Source organism: Phoca vitulina, unplaced genomic scaffold, assembly GCF_004348235.1.
Source record: "Phoca vitulina isolate PV1807 unplaced genomic scaffold, GSC_HSeal_1.0 scaffold9, whole genome shotgun sequence".
NCBI lineage: Eukaryota > Metazoa > Chordata > Mammalia > Carnivora > Phocidae > Phoca > Phoca vitulina.
Window position 1 is genome coordinate 49,345,200 of NW_022589712.1, and position 26,625 is coordinate 49,371,824.

Here is a 26,625-nt window from a genome sequence, read left to right on the forward strand (position 1 = left end):
TACAAGGTCTTGCATATAGTCTGGCCCCTACCTTTCTATCCAGTCATGGCTTGAGCCATGTTCTTCTTGCCTTGCTCTTTGTGTTCCAGCCATATTGGCCTTATTTCAGTCCCTATTCTTGCCATGCTCCCTTCCACAATGATGCCTTTGTACCTGCTGTTCCCTCTGCCTAGAATGTTTTTCCTTTTCCTTCACCTAAACTCTGATTTATCTTTCCTCAGGGAAGCCTTCCCTATCAGAGACTCTCAAAACTCCATAAACTCTCCTTCATAACACTTGTTATAATTGTAATTGTATATATGTTGGAGATTAATGTCTGTTTTTCCCAATAACCTCCATAAATGCTGGTAATGTGTTCATTTCTGCTCACTATTATACAGTCAATACTTACCACAGTGCTTGAAAATCAAGCATTTTTGCAAGAATTAATCAGTAGATGATAGTCATCAACAGGGCACAACCTCAAATATTCAACAGTTGGGAAGTGGTTACATAAACTGGGCATATTCATATAGTAGAACTAATGTCATTAAAAAAACATTTTAGAAGAATATAAAATAATATAGGACAATGCTCAGTATATTATGTGAAAAAAATGAGTTTGCAAAATAGTCATTTATTAAAATGCAGAAAAAATACACAAAAATATAAAGGTTGGTTATTTCTGAGAGGTGTGTTTTGAATTTTTTAGATTTTCTTAGAGAATGTATTGATTTTATAATTTGAGAAAAAACTGTGTACAAAATTAAGGAAAAACTGGCTTTCTAGGTATGGTTCAGAAATACAGCAAAAGAGACTTGAAGTTCATACTGGGCTCCAAAATAAGTATCCACACAAATGCATGATTGTGTGATGATAGTATTGAACCTTATTATATAAATTCAGTTTAGGAACTGCAGAATGATTCTTACATTAAAGCAAGCCAGTAATTTCTGGCTTTTTTTTTTTAAATTATACCCATTCATATGTAAACTGATTTTAATTTTAAAATGTTTTGAAAAGTAGTGCGGTTTTGGCACATAGCAACAATGAAACAGAGTGGAGGCCAGAAACTGACTTAAATATAAATAAGAACTTTGTGAAAATGGATGCTACCTTTACCCATTAGTATGGAAAAAAATTATTTAGTAAATAGTGTTGAGATAGCCAGTTAATCATCTGGAAAAATAAGTTGGTTTCCAGATGAATCAGAAGATTTAAATGTGAAAACAAAACAAAACAACATAGGATAATTATTTTTAATATAATCTAGGAATGGCAAAGACCTTTCAAAGTATAAAACAGAGCTGGAGCCAGGTTGCTGATCTTTACAACATAAAATAAATTCTGTATAGAGAAAAAAAATCTTAAAAGAAACAGACTAGTAAAACTTATTTGTACACTTTTCACAAAGGACTAATGTCCTGTTAATATGCAAAGAGCTCCTAGAAAATAATCTAGTAGACAAAATGAGCAAAGAGAATTCATATGAAAAGGTGTGCAATCTTATTTATAAAGGAGATGTAAATTAAAGCTACAACATACTATTTATCACCTATCAAATTAGGAACAATTGATTACATAGTATAACTTGGGGAGAATGAGAGGAAGAGGAAATGGGCATTCTCATATTGCTGGTGGGAATATAAACTTCATTTTCTATGGAAAGCAATTTGGAAATCATTTTCAAAATTAAAGATACACATATATTTTGATCTAGCAATTTCATTCAAGGATTTTATTCTCAAATATTTTATATATGTATTAAATGAACATGTAAAAATATCTGTGGCAGCATTGTTTGTCATTGCAAAAAATTGGAAACCTAAGCATAAATGAGTTAGGGGAGTGGTTAAGTAAATAATGGTATATCTATTCAATGGAATACTAGGCAACCCTTAAAGTAACAAAGCAACACTGTGTACTGCAATGGTGCCATGTCTAAGATATATTAAGAGAAAAAAAAGCAACATGTAAGACTCCCATGTATAGTATGCTGCCATTTGTGTGGTTTAAAAAATACATATAAAATATATATGTACTTGTGTGTATATATCTGTGTGTGTGTGTGTGTGTGTGTTTATAAATATCAAAGGATATATGAGAGTTTGGTAACAGTGGTTGCTTCCAGTGAAGGGAACTGGTAGCCTAGAGGACAAAGGTGGGAGACTGAATTTTTTTTAGTATACTGTGGTAATTTTGGAATTTTTTTTTTACCATGTGCATGTGATACCTATTCAAAGTTTGGTTTTTTTTTTAAGTTGTGTTTGAAGGAATTGGTAAAGAAGAACAAAAACAAAAGGCTGTAATAGTTGTGAACAGTTATCAAATGACTACTGCAATACTGTTTAATTTTAGATTTTGCTAGAGGTCTTCTAATTCAGAGCCTCCCGATGATATTATGTGGTTCACTGGAGGGTGGCCCTAGTGGAGTGGATCTAAAGGAAGGCTTTGGGGTTCCTTTAAGCAGGTACCATCATGAGCAATAACCTGCAGTTACTGCTCCTTTTGATATTTTTAATGCATTAAAGATGTGCTTTATTACTTGGAATCTACTTCAGCTCGCCACAGAATATGCAGCTGCCTCTTGTGGAGAAGGGATCATGGAGCTACTGCTATTGGAGTTTATATTCTGGGTGCCTGAGGAGCATGTTACACGGTGCAAGGTGTAGCCCAATGACAGTGAGAGCACAGAGTAGCAGGCATGTTGATTGCCCCAGGGAGCCCAGCTCTAGGCCTGAATTTCTGTATTCGCCTGTATTGGATCTCCTAGTCATGTGTATCTGATGCGTCATTTAGCTTGCTGCAAGGTGGCTCCCTAATAGTGCATGTATGTTTTGCAAAAATAAACATCATTGTTATTTTGAAATATTATTCTCGATGTGAAAAAGGCTGCATTTGAGATTCATTCATATTATTACAAACCTCATTTAAATTTTAATTTTCTTCTATAATTATATAAAGAAAATGTGATAAATTTTTTTCACCAAGCACCATGTTGATGCTTCCAAATGCCCTTCTGTTGGCCTCTGTGCTGAACAGATATTATTTACAATGTGAAAAAGGTTGGGAAACACTGTTCTGGTCAAATCCTTTCATTTTATATAAAGAGAACTGAAATCTAGATAGGTAAGCTCAGGGATTTGTCCAGTGTCCTATAAGTTTGTGTGGGCTAGGGGTGAAAACTAAGGATCTTGACTCTTAGCTCTCACTGCCTCACACTGTCCCCCCAAACCTGAGGGAAAATTGGAAGAAGGCATTGATAATTGAAAGGTGAACATACTGAACCTTGAAGGAATTATTAGAAGACCTGCATGTACACAGTTTAGAAATCTTTAAGGGCCTACTGTGTGTAATAGTGCTTAGAATCTTCCTGTAAAATAGGTTGTAGTGGGATTCGTTTTATAATGAGGTTTAAGGAGGTTGGGGTTAAACAGATTTCAAAGGATGTTGTCATTAGCGATAGACATTTCAAAGAAATACTCAGCAACTTACTAAGATATGGGGTATGGTATGTTGTATGTTAATTTGGTACCTGGCTGTCATTTTAACACCACAGTGATACTAAATAAGAGAGGAAATAATGGGAGTTCAGGTACAGTGAACTTTGGGTAAAATGTGTTAACTTAGAGTTTCCAGGTAAGATACAGATAGGGCAGGAGTAAGTGTCTTAGGCAATTAAAACAAAACTCCACTGTTTAAACGTAAAGTAGATATATTTTTGAGATTAAAACAAATTATAAGTAAAAATAAAACCCTCTTAATAACAGTCTATTTAATCTTTTGGTGTGTGGGTGTTTTTTTTGTTTTTTGTTGTTTTTGTTTTTGTCATTTAAGTTTTTCAGATGACCTTCTGTGTTTCTTCCAGTTCTCTGTAGCTTTTTAAATATTTCTTTTTTTTCAATGAAAAATATTTTGTTGCTTAATTAGTATTGGCAAACTGGACTGTTTTCTGCAGCAGAAATTGAATGTATGCCTAGCAAAGTAAATTCTGAGAAAGGGTAGTAATTGTCATTGTAAATGTTAGGGTTTTTTTGGTCCAATTCTATTTTCTTTTTAGACGTTAGTTGTGGGAAAAACTAAGAATTTGAGGTCAATTTCCTTGGGGGTAGTTATTTAATTTTCTTTGGGTTGAGAGAGCATTTACTATATAAACGATTCAAATAATAAAAGAAAGCGTGTTACCTCAAAAATGCTTGTGTAATAAATAACAATATAACAAGAGTTTTCTATTTTTCTTCCATTTATTACAATTACCAAGGAAGTATAACCATAATTAAAGAAATATCTTATTTTGCATATATATTTACACTTCAAAGTAATTTATATATTAAATTAGGTTTTGTTTGAGATGGTGAAATGAAAGGTTTTGTAAGTAAGAATACATGTTGATATGTGAAAAAATGTGAAGTTAAAACATGTTGGCATACTCCTAGTTTCTCAGAACAAGAAAATGACTAATCTAAATTTCATTTCAGAATAAAAACCAAGACAAGCCACATAAAAGCAACCTAAAAATTAAACTGTCATCATATTATTTGTTTTAAAACTATGGAATAATATATCTGAGGAAGATTTCTCTCAAAATTGTTTTTCTCAATTTCAAGTAAGTAATTTATTTTGGTTAATATATTGGGGATGAGGGGGGTTGGGGGTAAGCCTTGGCATTGAAGTTGATAAATCCTACTCATCCTTAAAAGTAACAACTCAAATATTAACCTCTTTAAAGCCTTTTGTGACTCCTTTGCCCATTCTCAAAAGGTTATCTCTTTGGCTTCCTGTAGTCTTAGCCCCCTTTCACATTGGTGATAAAGGACTTACTACATTTAGTGTTGTGTTTGTCTGTAGGCATGGTTACATGGCACCCTTGTGTGCCTCCCTGCCCCCCCCGCCCCCAATACCTGTTAGACTGTCTTCTGCTGAGAGACCCTGGTCAAGTTATTTTACTTAAGTGAGCCCTAATTTCCTCCTCTGTAAAATGAGTTCTAATAATTTTTACCTCATTGGATTATTATGATTAAAAATAATCAGCAAATGTGTGGCATGATATCAATATAAGTGTTACTTTCTTTACTCTTCTAACTCCAGAATCTGCCACATTATTTCATATATACTAAGATTAATTATTAATTTCTCAGAACAGGGCAAACTAAAGTACCTGCACATTGTGGTGTAAAGCTTTTTGTAGTTGGTCACTACCTCTTATGTCTTCAGGCTAGGTAATTACCTGTTTAAAATACTTTTTAAAGAGTTGACTTTTTTATAAATACCCATTAGGCCTGATTTTTCTTTTTTAACTGTTGATCTATAGAGAGAAGCAAAAGTGTCCAGGCCTGATCTTGGCCTTGAAAAAGGGCAATGTTAAGCCATTGATTCAAGGAGTAACTATAATTTTCCAATGCTGCAGATTAGGTTAAGTTTATTTCTTCTGAAAGAGCCTTATTTTCCAAAGCCTTCAGTAGTGCCTTCTTTATTAAAGACGGTGGTAGAAAGAATTAAAAGTATGTGTGCCAGAGGTCACAAAGGTGATAATAGGATTTATTGCTCTCCTGTTTTTGCCGTTTGTGAATTCATAAAACACAAAAATTGAAGCCATTGGTTTTTAAACTTATTTAGGATTGTGGAATGTGGACCAAATGAATTCATTATTGCCTGGAGTTTCAATTTCTTCACCATATTTTCCCTATATGTATTCCCAGGTTTGGTTTGGGTTTTTTTGTTTTGTTTTTAATAACATTGTCTTTTAATTTTTTTCTTTAAGTCATTAGAAAGATTTTCAAATTAATTTTGATGACTCACTCCTTGGTTGATGATGCTTAATGATTTTAAAATAGAAGCCAGGTTAGTCAAAAGACACTACTTTTAAGTCATTTTACTAACAGAGATTATAGGCCATTTATTGACCCCTTACTATGTACTCAGTTCTAAGTGAGTGTTTTAATCTTTACAACAACTCTGTAAAATGGGTACTATTATCCCCATTTTACAGTTGAGGAAATGAGGCTTGGAGAGGTTAATTAATTTTTGCCTAAAGTTATTCAGCATATATTTACCTCATAGCATGTGAGGATTAAAATGAGGGAATGTGTATTAGCCTAAACAGAAGAAGCAGAGAAGCAAAATCTGAGATTTTGTAATTTGATAATAGCCATTATTGAGACATGACCGTGACCATGAACATATTCTTATTCACTTTTGTGTATGTATCATAGTATACCCTGCTACTCTGTACTGACCCTTTTTTTCCTGAGCAATATTAAGTCTCTCAAATTCATGTTCCCATTTGGACTGGATTGTTTTGTTTTATGTATATGTGCTTATAAGGTGATAGTGGGACTTGACTATAATATCGGTCTGATACAAAATATCTTTATAAGTTTAGTTTGATTAAACAAGTAGTATATGAATATATTCTCTTTGTGAAATTTAACAAACAGAAACAGGTAAAACATAAATCCACTTGTATTGGTTTTTGCATAACCTCCCCAAAATGTAGTGGTATAAAATAAGCTATTTGTTAGCGTATGATTCCGGGATGGGCTCAGTTAAGCAATTCTGCCCCTGCTGGTGGCTGGGCTGCTTATATGGTGCGGTCAGCTGAGAGGTCAGCAGGAAGGCGATTGATCTAGGATGGCTTCATTCATATGTCTGGATATTGGTGCCAGCTGTTGGCTAGGGTCGTGGAGTGCCATTTGTCTCCAGCAGGCTGGTCTTCCGCTGGAGGCAGTAGTAGTAGGGTTTATGGAAGCAGAAAGTGAAGGCAAGCCCCGTATATTTTATCTTGTTCCATGGCCAAAGCAAAACATGGCAAAGCTCAGGGCAGTGTGGAAAGGGTTTCCTAAGAGTGTGTGACTCATTAGGGGGCCATTATTGCAATAATCTATACCACTGTTGCTGGCTGACTCATTTTTCAGGAAACATTTGTCAGTGTGTCGGTGCCCTACTCTTGAAAAAGTATAGTATTTAAAAATTTATTCAATTCAGATAAATTTAGCTAATTCCTTGTTCTTGTTTTATTCCATTCTCATCATTGCTCAGCATCATTCCTGGTCCCATTTAATCAACAGATATTTACTGAGCCCCCACTAAGTGCACAATAAGGTATCAGGTGGGCAGCAGATGGAGCAGGATTACTGTGTTCATCATCCAAGTTTCTTAAACTTCCCTACCTATCTGCTCTATTATATGAACAGGATTCTATAAAAGCAGGCAATTACAACTTTTCTGAAAATGACCAACAGCCCACATAAGATAGAATATATCTTGTGTACTATATTTTTTAAATGTCTTACAAGAATATTTTCAAGAGAAGAAAAAGTGTAACACAGGTTGTTTTGATCTGTACTCCCACCAGCAATATGAGACTTTTTCCGTCTCTTCACCAAGATTATGTTCTCAAATGTTTTGATCTTTGCCAATCTAATGGATAAAAACATGGATCTCCGTGGTTTTAATTTGCATTTCTTTTATTACAAGTGAGATTGAGTGTCTTTCCATATGCTTGAGAGCCAGTTGTATTTCCCTTTCAGTGTACTACATGTTTATCTTTTATCCACTTTCCCTTTTTGGGTCTTGGTTTTTTGTTTATTGATTCCAAGGAGCTCTTCATATAATAGGAAAATTGGTCTCTATGAATTGACTTTCAAATATCTTTTCCCAGTTTGTTTATTCTTAGGGTAAATACATTTTATTTAAATAATTTTTTTCATTTTATAAAGAACTTTTATACCTTAAATGAGGCTTTAGATCACATTTAGTTGAAGTTAGTTTTAAATATTAATCATGGGAATAGAAGAAAAAAATAGTGACTTTATCACTTCTTATTTAGAGAACTTACTTTAAAATGCTGTGACTTAAAATGAACAATTTCAGAAGGATCCTATTTTTTATTTACTTTTTTTTTCTAATTTTGGTTCTATCCTGAAACCACCCCTTTTGGGGCTATTTCTAGATGATTAGACTGTGTAGCATAGGTGGAAAAAATTTTATGTTACTTAGGATGACTTGATAATGTTGCTTTGAGTCTTGTCCAGTTCAGTTTGTGTGTGTGTGCGCGTGCATGCGTGCACGCAGTGTGTACCACACATACATGTAGTAGTGGTTCAAGCAGTGCTCTGACTCATAACTCTTTACCTATTCAGCCAGACTTTACCTAATCAATCAGATAGCTACATTAAGGTGGCTAGATTAGGCTAGCCTTTACCCAGTGGGCCAAATAGAGGAAAGACAATGGACTCTGACCTTTTTTTGAGAAGGCAGTAATGCTGCCCACAATCCAAACAATGTCCTACATTTTTAATAAGATTGTAGGGAGCTAGGAAGAAGGTAGCAGAGGCATCTATGACCTCCTCTGCGGCATTTGACATTGTGAAATACTTCAGTTTTTCCCCTTCACTTCTGTGTAAAAGGGGATTAGAAAACCGTGAGGCTATAGAGATGAGTGTGTTTTGAGTCATTTAATGTAGTTTTCAGAAGTTTTTAAAGTTGGCAAACCCTTCATACATAATTTTACCCAGCAGCATCCAAAAAAACAAGAATCCTTACGTGATTTATAGTGGGGAATGGTAGAACACCAGTTTTTGCCATGCTTTAGTTTTTAATTTTTCAAAGTTGTTGAAGTGTTCTTTAGGATCTATTATATCATCAATATCTTTATAAATGTTTCACTGACAATTAAAAAGTTTTCTAGATGGTAACTATAATTAAATCATAGTGAGCATACTTGTCAAATCACTGTTGTATACCTGAAACTAGTATAATATTGTATGTCGGCTATACTTCAATAAAAAATGTTTTCCATTTATTTGATACAAAATTGTGTGGACATACTATTTCCTTGACTAAAGGAAATGTTAACATTTCTGAGGTTATAATACATCTTACAATGTATGCATTTAATACAGTAATTTTCCCTCTGAGAAGTTGATATTAAACTGATGGGATATCTTCTACTATATGACCTCCTAAAGAAAATATGACATTTCATAATTTGTTTTCATCCTCTGTACACTTATTTTTTTTATGTAATATGTCATGGAATGAAATTGCTTCCCACTTCATTTTGTTCTTCATTTTTGCCTTGCATCTCTAATTGTTTTAACTTGTATATTTTGATGTAGAGTTATTTGGCACATAAAACTTCATAACTAACGGATCTTTTATGGCAGTGCTTTTCAAACTGTTTGTGGTTAAGAATCAGTTTTTTCCTGATACTTCTTTAAAATATATTAGAAGTGAATTAGAAAAATGAAACAAGAAAGAAAAACCAAGAAGCAAAATACAAGCTTCCTTTTTTTATTATTATATTAAACAGGTGTACAATTCCCCTGTCAGATTGCTGTTAAGAGTTTCTAAATGCTTACTTTCAAGTTTTGTACTTGTCTTGTTCCAGACCTATAACAAACAGCTAGTTTATGGACCACGTTTGAGTAGCTCTGTGAACATCTTTTTTTCAATTTAAAGAGACCCTTTCTTCTTGAAACCTACTTCTTGTCCCACATCAAAATTGTTATTCCTATTTCCTTTTAGTATTACTATTTCCATGATACTATCATTGCCTATCACTATTTTTAATCTTTTTTTATGTCATTTCATTTTTTTCAAACCCATCTGAGGATCTTTCCAACAGAAAGGTTTTAAACAATAAAAATTTGTTATAATTGATTTTTTCTCGTATAATTTTATACTTTTTAATAATTTGTTTTACTCTTTCCTTTGCTTTTTGCAATGTTAGACTGTTTTATGTGGTTTTTTTTTTTTTTTTAAATAGATGCAGAGGGCACCTGGGTGGCTCAGTCGGTTAAGCGGCTGCCTTCGGCTCAGGTCATAATCCCAGCGTCCTGGGATCGAGCCCCGCATCAGGCTCCCTGTTCAGCAGAGAGCCTGCTTCTCCCTTTCCCTCTGCCTGCCGCTCTGCCTACTTGTGCTATCTCTCTGTCAAATAAATAAATTTTTTAAAAAAATAAATAAATAATAAAAAATAAAAATGCAGAAATCATCTTAAAAGCTTATATATAGAAATGTAGTTGTAATTATAAAATTTAAGAACAAATCAAAAATATTGTCTTTTGGGGTGCCTGGGTGGCTCAGTCGTTGGGTGTCTGCCTTCGGCTCAGGTCATTGTTCCAGGGTCCTGGGATCGAGCCCCGCGTCGGGCTCCCTGCTCTGCGGGAAGCCTGCTTCTCCCTCTCCCACTCCCCCTGCTTGTGTTCCCTCTCTCGCCACGTCTCTGTCAAATAAATAAATAAAATCTTTAAAAAAAAAAATTGTCTTTTATGTAATACAAGAATTTAGCTTATTTTAGCGTTTTACACTCTCGGCTTCCCAAGTTAATCTTTAAGACTAACTTACAAATGTTGAATAAACTATGTATCTCCTCTTTGAAAAAATTTTTAGCTTCTGTATTAAATTTCAGTAGAACAATTTGTACTCAACTCTACATATTAATTTGGTATGGAGTACCATCACTAATCTGTTTATACCATACCTCTTATACCCATGCTTGAGTTCCAATTTAAATTTCCTTCTTTTGGTTGCCACAAATATGTTTTTAGGTACTATTTTTCAGGAGATATTCATGTGGATTACTTTATCTGAACCCTTGAATATCTGATAATGGCTTTTTGTTGAATGCATGTGTTAATGACAGCGTGGTTCAATATTGTATTCATGTGCTCAGACTTTTCCTTTATAATTCTCTAGCCATTATTCTAGTCTCTTTTACTTTTGACTGGGACAAAAAAGTCCTTTTGATGTAGAGATGCTGGTGCTTTTTATTTGGGGATAGTTCTTCTATTATACCTTTGAATATTGCTTTCATTTCATTTGTGAAGGCTTTTTTTTTTTAATTAAAGAAATAACCTGTTATTGGTAGATTGGTTCATATTTCTTTTTTATACTGGTCTTCCAGTGGACTTTTGGTGATTTCAGCAGTGATGGAAGCTAATGTAACATCCAGAATGGAGAGAGCTGTGCTGTATCAGTTAGTGTTTTTAGGTGTGAAACATTCCGTGGGTGTGATAACTCTTGAGCAAGTCTGTTTTGAGGCTTAGGAAACTGTCCATGGGACTGGAGATAGTGCTTGCTATTTGGTATTCCTAACTTAGGGTAGTTACGGCACCAGTCCTCATGATCTCATCCCCTGGTACTTTACCTGCTACCTGGGGAGAGCCAAAGAATATCTGCTGAATTGCTGTGAAGACTCTTGATGAAGAGTAACTACTTCACACTGCCTTGCTCGCACATTGTTTCATATTTTATATCCTGTAAGTATAACCAAGTGGTCTTCTTGAGTCATGTGAGTCTCAATGTCTATTTGGACCTTAAGCGTTATATATGTATTTCATGATTTTATTTTTTTTGGCTTGTTTTTAATACTTGCTGAGTGAATTTGTATTTATTGCTTATTCTTTTTGTAAGCATTTCAAATTATAAATATGTAATGTAGATAGTCTCTATATATAATATAGATTAGTATGTGTAAAGAATATAACAAATATCTGTTTTAATACCTACGGTAAGACATAGAATGTTACAGTATTGAAGTATTTGATTGCCTCTTTCTCTCCTATCTGATAATTTTGGTTAATCATTGCCTTGCTTTTCTTTATAGTTTTACCTCGTATGTATATATCCCTAAACAATAGATTGTGTGGTTTTATCTTTTTGGAACTATTTGTGTGTGCTTGTTCTGCAGTGATTTTTTTTCTCCCAACATTATGTTTTGGACATCATCCATGTTGAATTATATAGATGTAGTTCATTCATTTTCACTGTTGTATAGTATTGCCTTATATGACTATACCATAGTTTTATTTTTCCATTCTCCTATCTTTGGACATTTGAGTTGTTTCCTGTTTTTATCCCTAATTACAAACAATGCTGTTATGAAAAGTGTTGTGCATGTCTTCTAGTGCATGTATGTAAGAATTTATATGTTTATACTAGGGGTAGTGTTTATACTAGGGGTAGTAGGTAGAAGCTGAGGTTGAGTGTGCACATGTCTCCTTTACTAGGTAATGCCAATTGTTTTCTAAAGTGGTTCTACCAAACTGTATTCCCACCAGCAGTGTGTAAGAGTTCTGATGTTCTACATCATCACCAACATTTAGAATTGTCAGACCTCTTAAGTTCTAAATTAATTCTTATAGGTATAAATGATATCTCATTGTGAGTTTGTATGTTTTCTCTCACTACTATAAAGTTGAATTTTTCCATATGTTTATCATCTGCTTGTTTCACCAAATATTGAGAGAGAGGTGTTGAAGTCTCCAGCTTGTGGATTGTCTGTTTCTCTTTTAGTTCTGTCAGTTTTTGTTTCATGTATTTTGAAGCTTTGTTAAGGCCTTATAGATTTAGGATTATTATGTCTTCTTGGTGAGGTGGCCTCTTTATCCCAGGCAGGATTCTTTGTTATGAAATCTTCCTTGTCTGTTTTTAATATAGCCATTCCAGCTTTTTTTGATTAGTGTTTACAGGATACGTCAAGAATTTGAAGGGCCTGAAATTTTACCTTCTTGAAAGCTGTCAGGTTAACTTGCCACAAATTTTCATAGATGCTGACGGTAGACATGAGATTCCTGGATCTCCATTTTATTGACTATTAATAAGGTGGAACTGCAGATGGGAGATGGTTGCAGGTAAAGTACTGAGAAGTCTGTTCAAAAACTGCTACCACAAAGAGACCCATGGGGAATTGTCTCCCAACATATCTTTTTTTTCATCCATTTACTTTCAACCCATTTATACTTTTATATGGGTTTCTTCTAGAAAGCATATAGCATATAGTTGGGCTTACTCATTTAGTCTAATAATCTGTCTTTTCATTGGTGTGTTAAGATTGTTTATGTTTAATTAGTAATACGGTTGGACTAAAAATCTACCACTGTGCTAGCTGTTTTCTATTATTGTCCTTTGCTTCATTTTTCCTCTTTTGGATTACTTGGATATTTTTTATTTCCTTTCTCTCCACTGTTTGCTTATTTATTTATACCTTTTGAGATTAATTTAGTGGCAGCCCTAGGGTTTGAAATATACGTTTGTAACTAACCAAAATCTTCCATCATATAACAGTACATAATTTCATATGTACTCTAAGGATTCCAAATTCTTCCTGTTTATCTTTTGTGTTTTTGTTATACGTTTTACTTTTATATATGCTATCAACATATAATATGTTGCTACCAATTTTGCTTTAGACAGTTATCTTTTAAGAGCAATTACAAATAGGGATGCCTGGGTGGCTCAGTTGGTTAAGCGTCTGCCTTCGGCCCGGGTCATGATCCCAGGGTCCTGGGATCAAGTCCCGCATCAGGCTCCTTGCTTAGTGGGGAGCTGTTTCTCCCTCTGCCTGCCGCTCCCCTTGCTTATGCATTCTCTCTCTCTCTGTCTCACACATAAATAAATAAAATCTTTTTTTAAAAAAAAGCAATTAGAAATAAATAAATGAAGTTTTGTGTTTACTTTCATTTATGTCACTTCTAGTGTTGTTGATTTCTTTGTGTGGATCCAAGTTTCTGTCTGGTATTATATTCCATCTGTGTATTTTTATAAAATATTTTTGCTGAGGGGATGCCTGGGTGGCTCAGTCGGTTGAGCATCTACCTTTGGCTCAGGTCATGATCCCAAGGTCCTGGGATCGAGTCCCATGTTGGACTCCTTGCTCTACGGGGAGCCTCCTTCTCCCTCTGCTTGCCACTCCCCCTGCTTGTGCGCTCTCTGTCTCTCTCTCTGACAAATAAATAAATAAAATCTTCAAAAAAAATATTTTTGCTGAGTATAGAATTGTGGATTGCTTTTTTTTTTTTTTTTTTTCCTTTAAAAAGATACCACTCTGTTGTTGTCTGGCTCATGTAGTTTTGCTATAATTCTTATCTTTGATTCTCTGTAAAGTGTCTTTTTTTTTTCTTTTTTTTCTTTGTCTTTGTATGATTTGCCTTTCCTTTTTTTTTTTTTTTTAAGTTTTTATTATTTATTTGAGAGAGAGAGAGAATGAGCAGGTAGAGGGAGAGGGAGAAGCAGACTCCCCGATGAGCAGAGAACCATGGGGCTCGATCCCAGGACCCTGGGATCATAACCTGAGCTGAAGGCAGACATTTAACTGAGCCACCCAGGTGCCCCGATTTGCCTTTACTTTTGAACATGATGTGCCTGTTTGCTTTTGCTTGGTGCTCTCTGAACTGCTTGGTTCTGTGGTTTGGTACCTTTTATTTAATGAGGAAACCTCTCAGCCATTATCTCTTCATGTATTTCTTTTTAACTGTTTTCTCCTCTCTGTGTGATTTCAGTTAAATGGATGTGAGACCATAAGATACTGTCTCATAGCTCGTAAATGATTCGTTATGGGTTTTGTCTTATTTTCCCCTACTCTTTTTTTTTCTGATATGAGATTTATCTTTTAGGGAGATTTCTTTGATAATAGTTGTTGCTATTCCTGAAGTATTGATATTTCAGAAGGTGAAGCTATAGTAGAAAGGCATGTATTTTTTTTTTTTTTGGCATGTCCTGAGGGCTTTCAGATTATTAGTAGAAGTTAATAATAAGTTTTGTCCCAACTAAAAAACAGTCTGATTAGATTTAAGGACCATGAGATATGGCCCAGGATTATGGCTATTGTTGTGGAGATAGAATTTAATGTAATAATTCAATCTAAAGTATGTTTAATTTTATGTTTTATATGTCTTATTTTTCTACGTTAATCACTTGAAATTCACTGGATTTTCATTCTGAATTATGCCTCAGTTATTGTAATAGTACATATTTAATTTGGCATAAAAATTAATTGTACAAATTATCAAGTAGCTTGACCCAGATATGTTTATTTTACTCACCTAGGACTATGTAGAATTAAATAGACATGAGAAAGACAAGAAATCAATATTAGTATTTTGTTTTTTTTGTGGTCTGTTAACTGAGAAGGTGTTTTGGAAGTGAAGATGGGATATGCCTTTTGTTTTTTTTTTAAAGATTTTATTTAGTTATTTATTTGTTGGGGAGAGAGAGCACAAGCAGGGGGAACGGTAGGCAGAGGGAGAAGCAGGCTCCCCACTGACCAAGGAGCCTGATGCAGGACTTGATCCCAGGACTCTGGGATCATAACCTGAGCCTAAGGAAGACACTTAACCAACTGAGCCATCCAGGCATCCCAATGGGATGCCTTTTATGAGACTGACGCGCTGCCTACTGTGCTAAGGAGGCAGGTTGGGATGCCTTTTAAAGGAGAGGTTTTTTTATGCATGGAAGCTTCAAGATCACTAAAAATTAAGAAACCAACTAATATAAATAAAACTTGGAAATTTCAAAGTGTGGGAAAGTTTTTTGAGTACATATACTTTGAATTACCAAAAGTGATAAATGAGATCTCCCTAGTTCTGACAAAATTACATGGTAAATGAATAAAAAGGAATGTTATCTCAAAAGGAAAGTAAGATATACTTCTAATTTTTTTCATTTACATCAATTGAGGTGTGTCAGATTTACTGAAGAATCTTTGGATATGTGTGATTCAAGAATCTTAACTTTTAATTATTAAAAAAAAAAAAAAATCCTGACTTTTGAAATCTGAGGTTTAATGGGTATTAGTATAAAAAAAAAAAAAAGATGTTAGGGGTGCCTGGGTGGCTCAGTCATTAAGCGTCTGCCTTCGGCTCGGGTCGTGATCCCGGGTCCTGGGATCGAGCCCCGCATTGGCTCCCTGCTCAGCAGAGAGCGTGCTTCTCCCTCTCCCACTCCCCCTACTTGTGTTCCCTCTCTCGCTGTGTGTGTCTCTGTCAAATAAATAAAATCTTTAAAGAAAATAAAAATTAAAAAAGATGTTAGGGGGAACTGGTTCGTTATAAGCATTTTTTATGTGAGCTCAGCTTTACCTAATAAGATTCCTTGTCATGATACATTAAACTTTTTCATAGAAAGGAAAAATGTTTTGTTTGACCTGTGTTTCAGTAGCTGGCAGATTTTGAAATGGGGACATCTCCAAGTTGATATTGGACACTAGCCACATAAAAGGACAAGGAGCCAAATGCATGAAACATTTTCTTTTTTGGCAGAAAGCTCCAGTATATGCAGATTCTTTTTAAAAATTGAAGTAAACCTGATCATGGGCAGTTTCTTGTTTAGTGTGTTGAACTCCCACCACAGCCCCGGCATGTAACTTGAGAACAGAGGGTCAAGCTTTTATTGACAACTATGACACTTTCTGGCTCTACTTCTGCAATTGTAGAATCAGAACAGGGAATTGTTTTTCCTCTGATAAAAAGGAAGACTCTGAATTACTTAAATGCAATTGGAACCCTGATCCTACACATACATACACACACCATAAAAGTGCAGATGCGGGGCACCTGGGTTGCTCAGTCGTTGGGTGTCTGCCTTCGGCTCAGGTCATGATCCCAGGGTCATGGGATCGAGCCCCACATCGGGCTCCCTGCTTCGCAGGAAGCCTGCTTCTCCCTCTCCCACTTCCCCTGCTTGTGTTCCCTCTCTCGCTGTGTCTCCCTCTGTCAAAGAAATAAATAAAATCTTTAAAAAAAAAAAAAGTCCAGATGCATAGTGTTCTTTTATCCTGATACGTTTTTCTCAGTAATTATTCTTGGATACATTGTAGGTCTTTGGTAAATATTTATGGAAAAAAATGAATTATTTCTGTATATATTGTCTTAAACAGATGACAAATCTTTACATGTAGATTGTGGACTTTCAAATCCATTCTCTGTGCATTTCCATTGTTACTACTTTAATTGAGGTCTCATATTTGCTTGGACCATCGTAATAGTCTCTCAGCTTGTCTCTGAATTCCCCTCTTTTCAGATTCAGCCCTTATAATGTCACTAGTGATCTTTCTAAAACCCAGATTTTTTCCAAATGATGACATACTGACAGTGGTACAGGAGAAACTACGTGAAAAATTGCTAATAACCTCAGTGTTAAAAAAATGAAGGATAGGGACGCCTGGGTGGCTCAGTCAGTTAAGCGCCTGCCTTAGGCTCAGGTCATGATCTCAGGTCCTGGGATTGAGTCCCGCATCAGGCTCCTTGCTCAGCAGGAGCCTGCTTCTCCCTCTGACTGCCGCTCCCCCTGCTTGTACTCTCTCTCTCTCTGACAAATAAATAAAATCTTTTTTTTTTAATCTTAAAAAAAATTTTTTTTTAAATGAAGGATAGTTACATCTATATGATGTATATGGTCATCAAAAATCTGACTAAGAAATAATATAAAGGGAAAGTGTTCACTTGCCTGGCTAAGTGAAGAAAATATGCTTCAAAATAGTCTGTACAGTATGATCCTTCTGTTTAAGAGTGTATATAATATAAACATTAGAGAAATAATAAAACAGAATATGAAGGTGATAGATTTAAGTAATGTTTTTCTTTTTTGTGCTTTTTTATATCTTATAAAAGCAGGTATTACTTTTTACTGGGGGAGAATTAATAAACAAAACATATAATCTATTCATATAATCTTCTCTTTGAAAGCCATTATGAGCGTCCCATATTCTACAGGGGTATTTCCCAAAAAAAGTCCATGGATATGCCTGTTTTAGAATCACCTGGGGTACTCATTAAAAATACAGATTCCTGAGGTCCATCCCAGACGTATGCAGTTAAAACCTCTGGGGTTGTCTAGGAATGTGTACTTCTGGCAAGTGCCACCAATGATTCCTATATATTCTAAAGTTTTGAAACTGGCCTACAGTATAGAATAAAACTCTGGATGACTTTTCCATGATCTGATACCTCAGTGCCTTCCCAGCCTCATCTTACTCTTCCCCAGGCACTTTGCTCTTTAGTCTGAACTGCTTGCTCTTCCTCAGATGCATATCTCATGTCTCTGCATGTACTTTTAGCGTAAGGAAAGCAGGGACTCTGGCTGTCCTGGGTGTGGAGTGCTGGGGGTAGTGTTGCCCCTCATTAAATGTTTGATGAATGAATGTATACCATTCCTCTGGATGAAATGACGATGTCCATTCAGTGAATTCTTCCTATTTTAAAATGTCCTGAGACATCACCTCTGTTGTGAAGTGCTTTTGACTTTGCTCAGAGTTAATTAATCCTTTGTGCCACCATTGTACTTTGTACCTCTGTTAGAGCTGTTATCACACTGACATGCAAGTTGTTATTGACTTGTCTGACTTCCCTATTAGAGTGTAAGTTTCATGAGGGCAGATTAGTATGCTGCCAGTCTTTGTGTCCTCAGTGCTTGGTGCCTAGATATGCAATAAAAAGTGATAGAAAAAAACTCATGATGGAAGGACAAATATTCTATGATTCCACTTACGTGAGATATGTAGAATAGTAATATACATAGAGAAGGAAAGTAAATGAGTGGTTATCAGGGGCTGGGGAAGGGATAAATGGGGATTTATTGTTAAATGGGTGCAGAGTTTCAGTTTGGGATGATGAAAATGTTCTAGAGATAGATGGTGATAATGGTTACACAATAGTGTGAATGTGCTTATTAATATCACTGACTTGTATGCTCAGAAAGTTAAAATGGTAAGTTTTATGTATATTGTAACACACACACAAACCACCTCATGAAGGTGAAGACCTTGGTTATTCACTCAGCTTTGTTCTCTACAGTTCCTAACATTGTTTTGTTTCATTGTTTAATTGTGTTTTCTTTTGATTTTAAAGATGTTTGAAATTAAGTCAAATGTATCGAGAAAGCCCATAGGAAATTCTATAACAAGTCAACAGAATTTATAAAGAGGAAAACCTAGCATATTGCTTTTTAAAAATACATATTTAAAGAAAATGTATTACAAATAGTAATTAAAATTGAAGTGGCTGTCACCTACTACAAACCAGATAGTGGTGAAACAGAAGCAATATGGCATCATGGAACTTCAAATTTGATATGGTCAAAGGATCTTTTTTTTTCTTTGCTTAGAATTGTCTCCTTACTCAAGTCCAGGGTGATTGGCAAGCAATACATTGAGTACCTTGGCAGTATCCTAAGTGGTTTTTGTAGGTGAGCTCCTTTGAGCTGCTTGCATCTCCATGAAGTAATGATGATTCTGTTTCCATAACGAAATCATATATGCTATTTAATACTATTCACTTGGAGCTATTGCAAACCTAGTCTGTGTGTGGTGTGTGTGTGTGCGCGCGCACATTCCTTCTAGTACAGTGGTTCTTTCTGATTCAGTTTGCAAAATAATTTTTTTTTAAGGCGGGGGGGACAGAGGGAGAGGGGGAGAGAGAATCTTAAGCAGGTTCCACACCCACCACAGAGCCTGATGCGGGGTTCGATCTCACAGCCCTGAGATCAGGACCTGAGCTGAAACCAAGAGTCAGTCGCTTAACTGAATGTGCCACCCAGGCGCCCTAAAGATTTTTTATTTTTAAGTAATATCTACATCCAACGTGGGGCTTGACCTCACAATCCCGAGATCAAGAGTCACATGCTCTACCGACTGAGCAAACCAGGCACTCCACAAAATAATTTCTTTGGGAGAAATTTAAAAGGTAGATTTGGGGACTTTGCACATAGAGTTTCTGGCAGAGAAAGTCTGGGATGCTTCTGATTTAGGTAGTCCTTAGAACATAATGAAAGAAATACTATTACTGTGAAACCTATTTTGGACTGGTCAAGGTCTCTTTTAGAAGCAAATTACTCTCTTGGGGCTCCTGGGTGGCTCAGTCGGTTAAGCGTGTGCCTTCGGCTCAGGTCATGATCCCAGGGTCCTGGGATCGAGTCCCACATCAGGCTCCCTGCTCAAGCAGCGGGGAGTCTGCTTCTCCCTCTACCCTTCCCCACTGCTCGTGATCTCCCTCTCTCTCACTCTAATAAATAAATAAAAAACAAATTATTCTCATTTTTGGAATCTAATAAAAATGGCATATTTCTTCTTATGACTGCATCATTTCTATCAGCTCCCTGTTCTTTCTTGTCAATGATTGCCACATCTCTTCTTTCCTACCTACTGCCATTTTTGTCAAGCATTGAGAAATCCTGGTGAGTAACAGGTAGGATGAAGATTTGTTCATTCTTCTCTTCTTTTTCCTTAATCAGTTTTATTGAGGTATAACTTACATACAACAAAATTGACCAATTTTAAGTATATAAATAGATGAATTTTGGCAAATGTATCAATCCTGTAACCACCATAACCACAATCATGATAATATAGAACACTTCTATTACCCTAAAAAGTTTCCTTGTGTCCCTTTCAATCAAACCTCCCTCCCCACCTCCAGCAACCACTGATCTGCTTTGTCACTATAATTACTATATAATTACAATATACAATATAATAACTATAGTTTTGCCTTTTCCAAAATTTCCTGTAAATGGAATCATACAATATGTAGTCATTTGTGCCTTCATATTCTTGCATGTATGAGTAGTGTATTCCTTTATATTGCTAAGTCATATTCCATCATAGGGATATACCATTCACTAGGACCTGGACTTTCGGATTGTTTCTGTTTTGGACTATTATGAATAAAGCTGCTGTGAGCAGTCATGTACAAGTCTTTGTGTGAATGTATATTTTCATTTCTCTCACAGATACTTAGGGATAGGATTGCCGGGTCATATATTTAGTTTACTTCATAAGAAACCACCAAACTCTTTTCCAAAAGAGCTGTACCATTTTGCATTACCTCCAACAGTGTATGGAAGTTCCAATTTCTCTGTAGTCTCAACATTTGGTTCCAGTTTAGTCTTTTTTAAATTGTATCCTCTCTAGTGGGAATGTAATGATACCTCCTTGTTTTAATTTTTATTTCTAAGGACTAAGGTTACTGAACATCTTTTCATGTGCTTATGTGCCATTCACATATCTACTCTGGTGAAGTACCTATTTAATAATATTTTTCCTACAAAAAAAAGATTAAGTTTTCCTTCTGTCCAGCACCAGCACCCCCTTGGCCTCCCCACCTGCCCCAGATTCCATTCCTTGGCCCTGTTCTCTTTTTCTCTGTGTTCTTACGCTTAGAACTTTCCAAACTCTCAGCTCAGGCCCAGGCATTTCCTTATTGTTCATGTAGAACTATGAATCTCTATTATCGTATATGGGAATTCTTTGTGGTTCCATCCTTTCTACAGTGCTGCTTATAACCCATGTGGGATAAATTTAATGGTTTCTCTGGCTCTTTCTCTTGTGAGCTGACTAGAATAGTTTATAGTTAATACCTTATTCTCCTCTTGAGCACTCTTAAGATTTATGGAATGAATACTCTCCTGTCCCCCTTTTTAAACTTAGTCGTTCTACCCAGGAGATGCTATCTTAGCTTTCTTGGGTGTATTAGCTTCTACATAACACAGATTGGTTGGTTTTCTTTCCCAGCGAAAACAACGTAAGCAACAGATTGAGCAGAGGCAGATATGAGAACCCAGCTTTCTCTTAGTAAGCCAGACAGTAGAGAGATTTACAAAAATGTAAAACAGTTTCTATCTTCGTACCATTTTTTTTCTTTTGAAAAACGAAATGTTATTCATGTTAACATGTAATAGGTTTAATATTTTTAATGAATGAAAATGTTAGTATTTTATATATTTCTCAGTTTTAATTTCTAATATGGTAAATTTTCATAGACATTACCCAGATAAGCAAAATTCTTTGGGGTCCTCCATAACTTTTAAGAGTGAAAAGTAGTCCTGAGACCAAAAGTTTTGAGAACTGCAATAGCCAGTGTTTATTAAGCACTTACTACATGCCAAAGTACTTTACATGTTTTAACTCATTTAATTCTCAAAACAGCCCTGTTACATAGGTACTACTATTATCTCCAGTTTACTAATGAGGAAACTAAGGCAGAGAGATATTAAGTAACCTCTCCAAGTTCAAATAGTAAATAGAGAAGCTGGGATTCAGACTTAGTCTGGTCCTTTTCAGAATGTCAGCCTCTTAACATTCTCCTTTCCAGTATACAGTTAATCATGAATTCCTATTATTTCTTCCTTTAAAATATTCTCAGTTCTCTCTTTTCTTACCATCACATCCTAATCCTGGTCCTTCTTTCTTAGAGGTGACCACTTCTAGCTATGTTACTTGTCAGCCATTGTCAGATTTATAGCCAAATATACAGCTTTTCTCATTTCTTTCCTCCTCTCCATAATCTGTTATAGCTTACTCTTATGCACTACTTTAAGCCCATACTGTCTTTTCCTTTCTTTTTTTTGTAATTTTATATAGCACTTATCCTCCACCTTGAGGACTCAAATTACACATGTATGAGTCTGCTTAAAGTTGTTGCGTGTGGGTTACTAATATTTTGATCATTTTTTTTCAGGTTTATTTTGTGCCTCATTTTGGGTAATTTCTATTGCTGCTCTCAAATTCTTAATCTTTAATTCTGGCATTTCTAATGTTCTATTAATTCCATCCATTGTATTTTTCAGCTCAAACATTTATTTTTCATCTCTGGTAAGATGAAAATTTTGATTCAACTTCTTTTTATATTGTCCACATCTCTGCTTAACATGTCCAAGCATTCCTCCACTCTCTTCAACATACAGGTTATAAGAATTATCTTGATATCTTTGCTGATTCCAATATTTATCAGTTCTTGGCTTGTTTCTTTTGCTGCTTTTTCTCCTCATTATGGGCCATATTTTTCTATTTCTTTTCATGCCTAATAATTTTTTATCAGATGCCAGACATTACGAATTTAACCTTGAGTTTGGGATATTTTGTATTTCTAGAAATATTCTTGAGTTTTATTCTGGGATACTTATTTGGAAATCGTTTGACACTTTCAATGCTATATTTATGCTTGTTCAGGTGGAACCAGAGCAAACTTTATCCAGGGTTCATTTTGCTCCATTACTGAGGCAATAACCTTATGATTATTCTGCCTGATGTCCTGTGAAGTATGAGATTTTTTTTTCCTTTCTGGATGAAACAAATTATTCGTGCCACTGTCTGACCCCTGAAATTGTTCCCTCTGCTCCTTTTAGTTCTTCTCCTGCTTTGGGTGGATTCCTCTCAAGCATGTGCTGATATTACTCAGTAAAGTCTTCAGGGGCCTTCTGCAGATCTCCTGTCTCTCTGCAACTGTCTCCTCTGTGGTACTCTACCAGGCATATTACAGCAAGCTTGGACTCATACTTCCTCAACTCAGGGAGATTGCTGAGCTCCACCTGACTTCTTTCTCCCTTTGCTCCCTGGAAGCTCTCTCTAAGCAGGGAGCTGTTCTAAGAGGGCTCACTTTGTTTCCCTTCTGTCAAGGATTATCTCCTATACCAGCCATTGTCTTATGTCTGTTTCATGTGTTGTTTTTTTTTCTGTTTCTTTTGTTGTTGTTGTTTTTCAGGCAGGAGGGTAAATCTGTTCCCTATTACTCCATGTAGACTGGAATCCCTGTCCATTAATTTTTTAAAAATTCAGCTCAAATATTAACTCCTCTCCAAAATGTTTCATAATCCATTTTCTAGGCAGGAATCATTTAACTGCAAAGAACAGAAGCCCTTTCAAAGAAGTTCTAATAAAAAGGAGATTTATTATTATAATACAGAGAAATTGCTCAGATCTTCACTGCATGGTACAAACAGGTCTGTCTTCTCTTCCATTCTCTTCTCCACACACCAGTCTTCTCTGCAGGGTTCTTTCCACCTGCCTTTGACTCTCACTTGCCATGGTATTAACTCTGGCTTTAACTCAACATGACCTTTCAGCTCCAGTCCTTATACTGTGTAATCAGATTATCTATTTATGTAAATGGCCTCAAGGAGCCAGAAAATTAGTATTAATCTTGGGTAAACAGAGTTCAATAGTGACATGACCATGATTAATATTACAATTAGTTTTTTAAATGAAAAAAAAATTTTTAAAGTATTTTGTGTGAGAAATACCAACTTATAAATCTAACTAGGAAGTTAGTCTCAAATAACATTCAGTAAACACTGTGTTTGTAACAAGATAGCTCAGACATTTTGCTTATGTTTTTAGATTAAATAATATGATTCATCTACAAACATTTTCAGAGCATATATTATGTACCAGACATTGTCCAAGATGAGCAATACAAAGGAGCTTGTATTATAAAGCCCAGAGAACCAAATCCAGCCCCACCACCTGTTTTTCTAAGTAAAGTTTTATTGGATCACAGCCCCTTCCATTCATTTCTGTATTATCAACAAGAGAGTCTATGGCCCACAAAACCTAAAAATTTTCTGTTTGTCCTGTTAGGGAAAAAGTTGGCCAACCTGTGGTATTAGGTGATTGTAAATATTTTTTAATATCAAATGTTTGATTTCTTTTTGCAGTGTCAAGACCTTCTTTATCAGGTCTTAGACTTTGACCAGAATGAATATTTAGAAGTTAAATTATTTTCCCAAAGTCCTGACATTAGACACTGGAAGTTCTTGGTTTCTTTCTCTCCCCCTCCCCGCCTTTTTAAAGAAGTTCTTGGTTTCATTCATGAAGACCATAGGATGGTTTTTTCTCAATTTCTGGTTGGATTTGAAATCTCTCATATGAGGGCATCTGGGTTTACTGGTAATTCAGAACACATGCGGTATGGTATTTGGCAAGAGGTTAAAGGCCAAGTTGCAACCACCCACATAACAATCTTTTGCCAAACCATCAAGTGTTTTCTGTAATTTTAGCAATAAAAACAGATTTTTTTTCTCTCGTACTATATTAACACAAAAACTAATATGCTTTGAGATGTTGGTATAGTTGAAAATTAACTTGTTTTCAAATATAAAAATTAACACAGAAGCTCAGGGAATTCTAAGTGTATATGTGCTTGTGAGGTTAGTAATCAGTATATAGTTCCTTTGTGTTTATGGTTATCATTAGTTAAAGAAGTCTTACACAGATTTGCATGAAGTTATTCACTCTTCAGGTCTCTGCTACTATAAAAATAGATCTATTATTCATTTTTAGTATGTGCCTCTTTAAAATGTCATAGCCACTAATCTCAGTATCAAATGCTGGATTCTCCTCCTGCTCCACAGTGGGAGATTCCCACTGAAGAGAATTTAAGAAAGACAAAGTAAAGAGTCCCTTTGATTTGGGGAGTTTTTATAACTAGGTTAACCATTCATCCCAGTTTGCTTGGGATGTTCTGAATTTATACTAGCATAATTATTAATAGTGCCCCCCTTTATTCTGAAAAATCCCAGTTTAGATGACAGATTAAATGGTCACCCTATTTATAATCATGTTGACCATTGAGCAGCTGGATCTGCTTTAAAATTTAGCATTTAACCAGCTTCTGCATTTATTCTGATTCTAAATTTCACAGGAGAGCTGGTGATTGATGACTGCAAGACAGCACAGTTGTTAAAGTGAAATTTAACTTGTAAGCAGGCTTATCTGTTAGTAGGAACCTAGATTATGTGTGTCTTTAAGGCTCAAAATAATTTGAATCCCTACTGCTAAAAATGAACTTACTGTGTAGTGTTTAGGGATTCCTCAATCTCTTTTCCAGTCTGCTTCTCTATGCTTTTCTTTTCTCATTTTTCTCTCTCTTTACCATGAACTCTATTTTTCCACCCCACTCATATACACTTGGATTTTCCTGAATATATCCTACACCACTTTTTCTAACTCCCATACCTTTCTTATATTATTCCTTCTATTTTATTTCTTGCTTTACCTTTTTCCTATCTATGCCTATTAAATTCCTGACTATCCTTTAAAGTCCAGTGGAAATATCACTTCTATGAAACCTTTTTTGCCACATCCCTATTCTAATTCTCTTTTCTCTAGGTTCCCTAAGCATTTTGTTTCCATCTCTGTTATGTCTTATATGTAACTTGGTGCCCCAACCCTATCCCCAGCTAGAGATGGGGCAAGAGACTGTATTTAATTCATTTTAAAATCACATTACCAGGGTGCTCAGGTGGCTCAGTCGGTTAAGCGATTAGTCTCTGCTTTCAGCTTGGGTCATCATCCCGGGGTCCTGGGGTCAAGCCCATGAGTTGGGCTCTCTACCTATCAGGGAGTCTGCTTCTCCCTCTCCTTCTGTCCCTCCCCGCCACTCATGCTCTCTCTCAAATAAATAAAATCTTTTTAAAAAATAAAATCACATTACCTATATATACTAGGTGTTCAGTAAAAATGTATGGTTGGTTGGTGGCTTATTCTCATTTCTTTAGAACAACTAGGCCAGAATTTTTTTTTTTTTTAAAGATTTCATTCATTTATTTGACAAGAGAGACACAGCGAGAGAGGGAACACAAGCAGGGGGAGTGGTAGAGGGAGAAGCAGGCTTCCCGCAGAGCAGGGAGCCCGATGCGGGGCTCGATCCCAGGACCCTGGGATCATGACCTGAGCTGAAGGCAGACACTTAACGACTGAGCCACCCAGGCGCCCCTAGGCCAGAAAATATTTTTAAAAGATACTTTCTTTGTAAGCTTTTTAAGGGTAACTTTAATAATCCAATTTCTAAGCTTATTTACTATCTTTGTCTTTATTTTACCTGCATTCTTGTTAATACTTTTTTTTCTTCAGATAGAAGTGTATTCTCATTGACACTTTAACTGGGACCAAAAGTTTCTATTTTTCCTTCCCTTCCTAAGGATTTTGCCATGTTCCAAGAGCTTCTTATGTTCTTTTCCCATTGCCATCTTATCTTCAGTTAATTCTTGAAGATGATGAGATGATCAGTTGCCTCACCACCTACATTAGTTCTCTGGATTAATCATTGCCTTCCACAAATCTTTATCTTGGCTACTATATTTTTAAGGAAG

General features: G+C 35.6%; 1 protein-coding gene across 5 annotated transcripts in view; it reads left to right on the forward strand.

Moving 5' to 3' along the window:
• The window catches only part of REV3L (REV3 like, DNA directed polymerase zeta catalytic subunit), a 174,787-nt gene that overhangs the window by 5,237 nt on the left and 142,925 nt on the right, over positions 1-26,625 (forward strand). The window contains exon 1 of one of the 5 annotated variants that reach the window (XM_032408053.1): positions 2,916-4,585. The exons of the other annotated variants lie outside the window; for them this stretch is intronic. The gene's annotated coding sequence lies outside the window, so the exon portion shown is untranslated. Of the gene's footprint in view, positions 1-2,915; positions 4,586-26,625 lie in introns of those variants that run through there. 5 annotated transcript variants of the gene reach the window in all.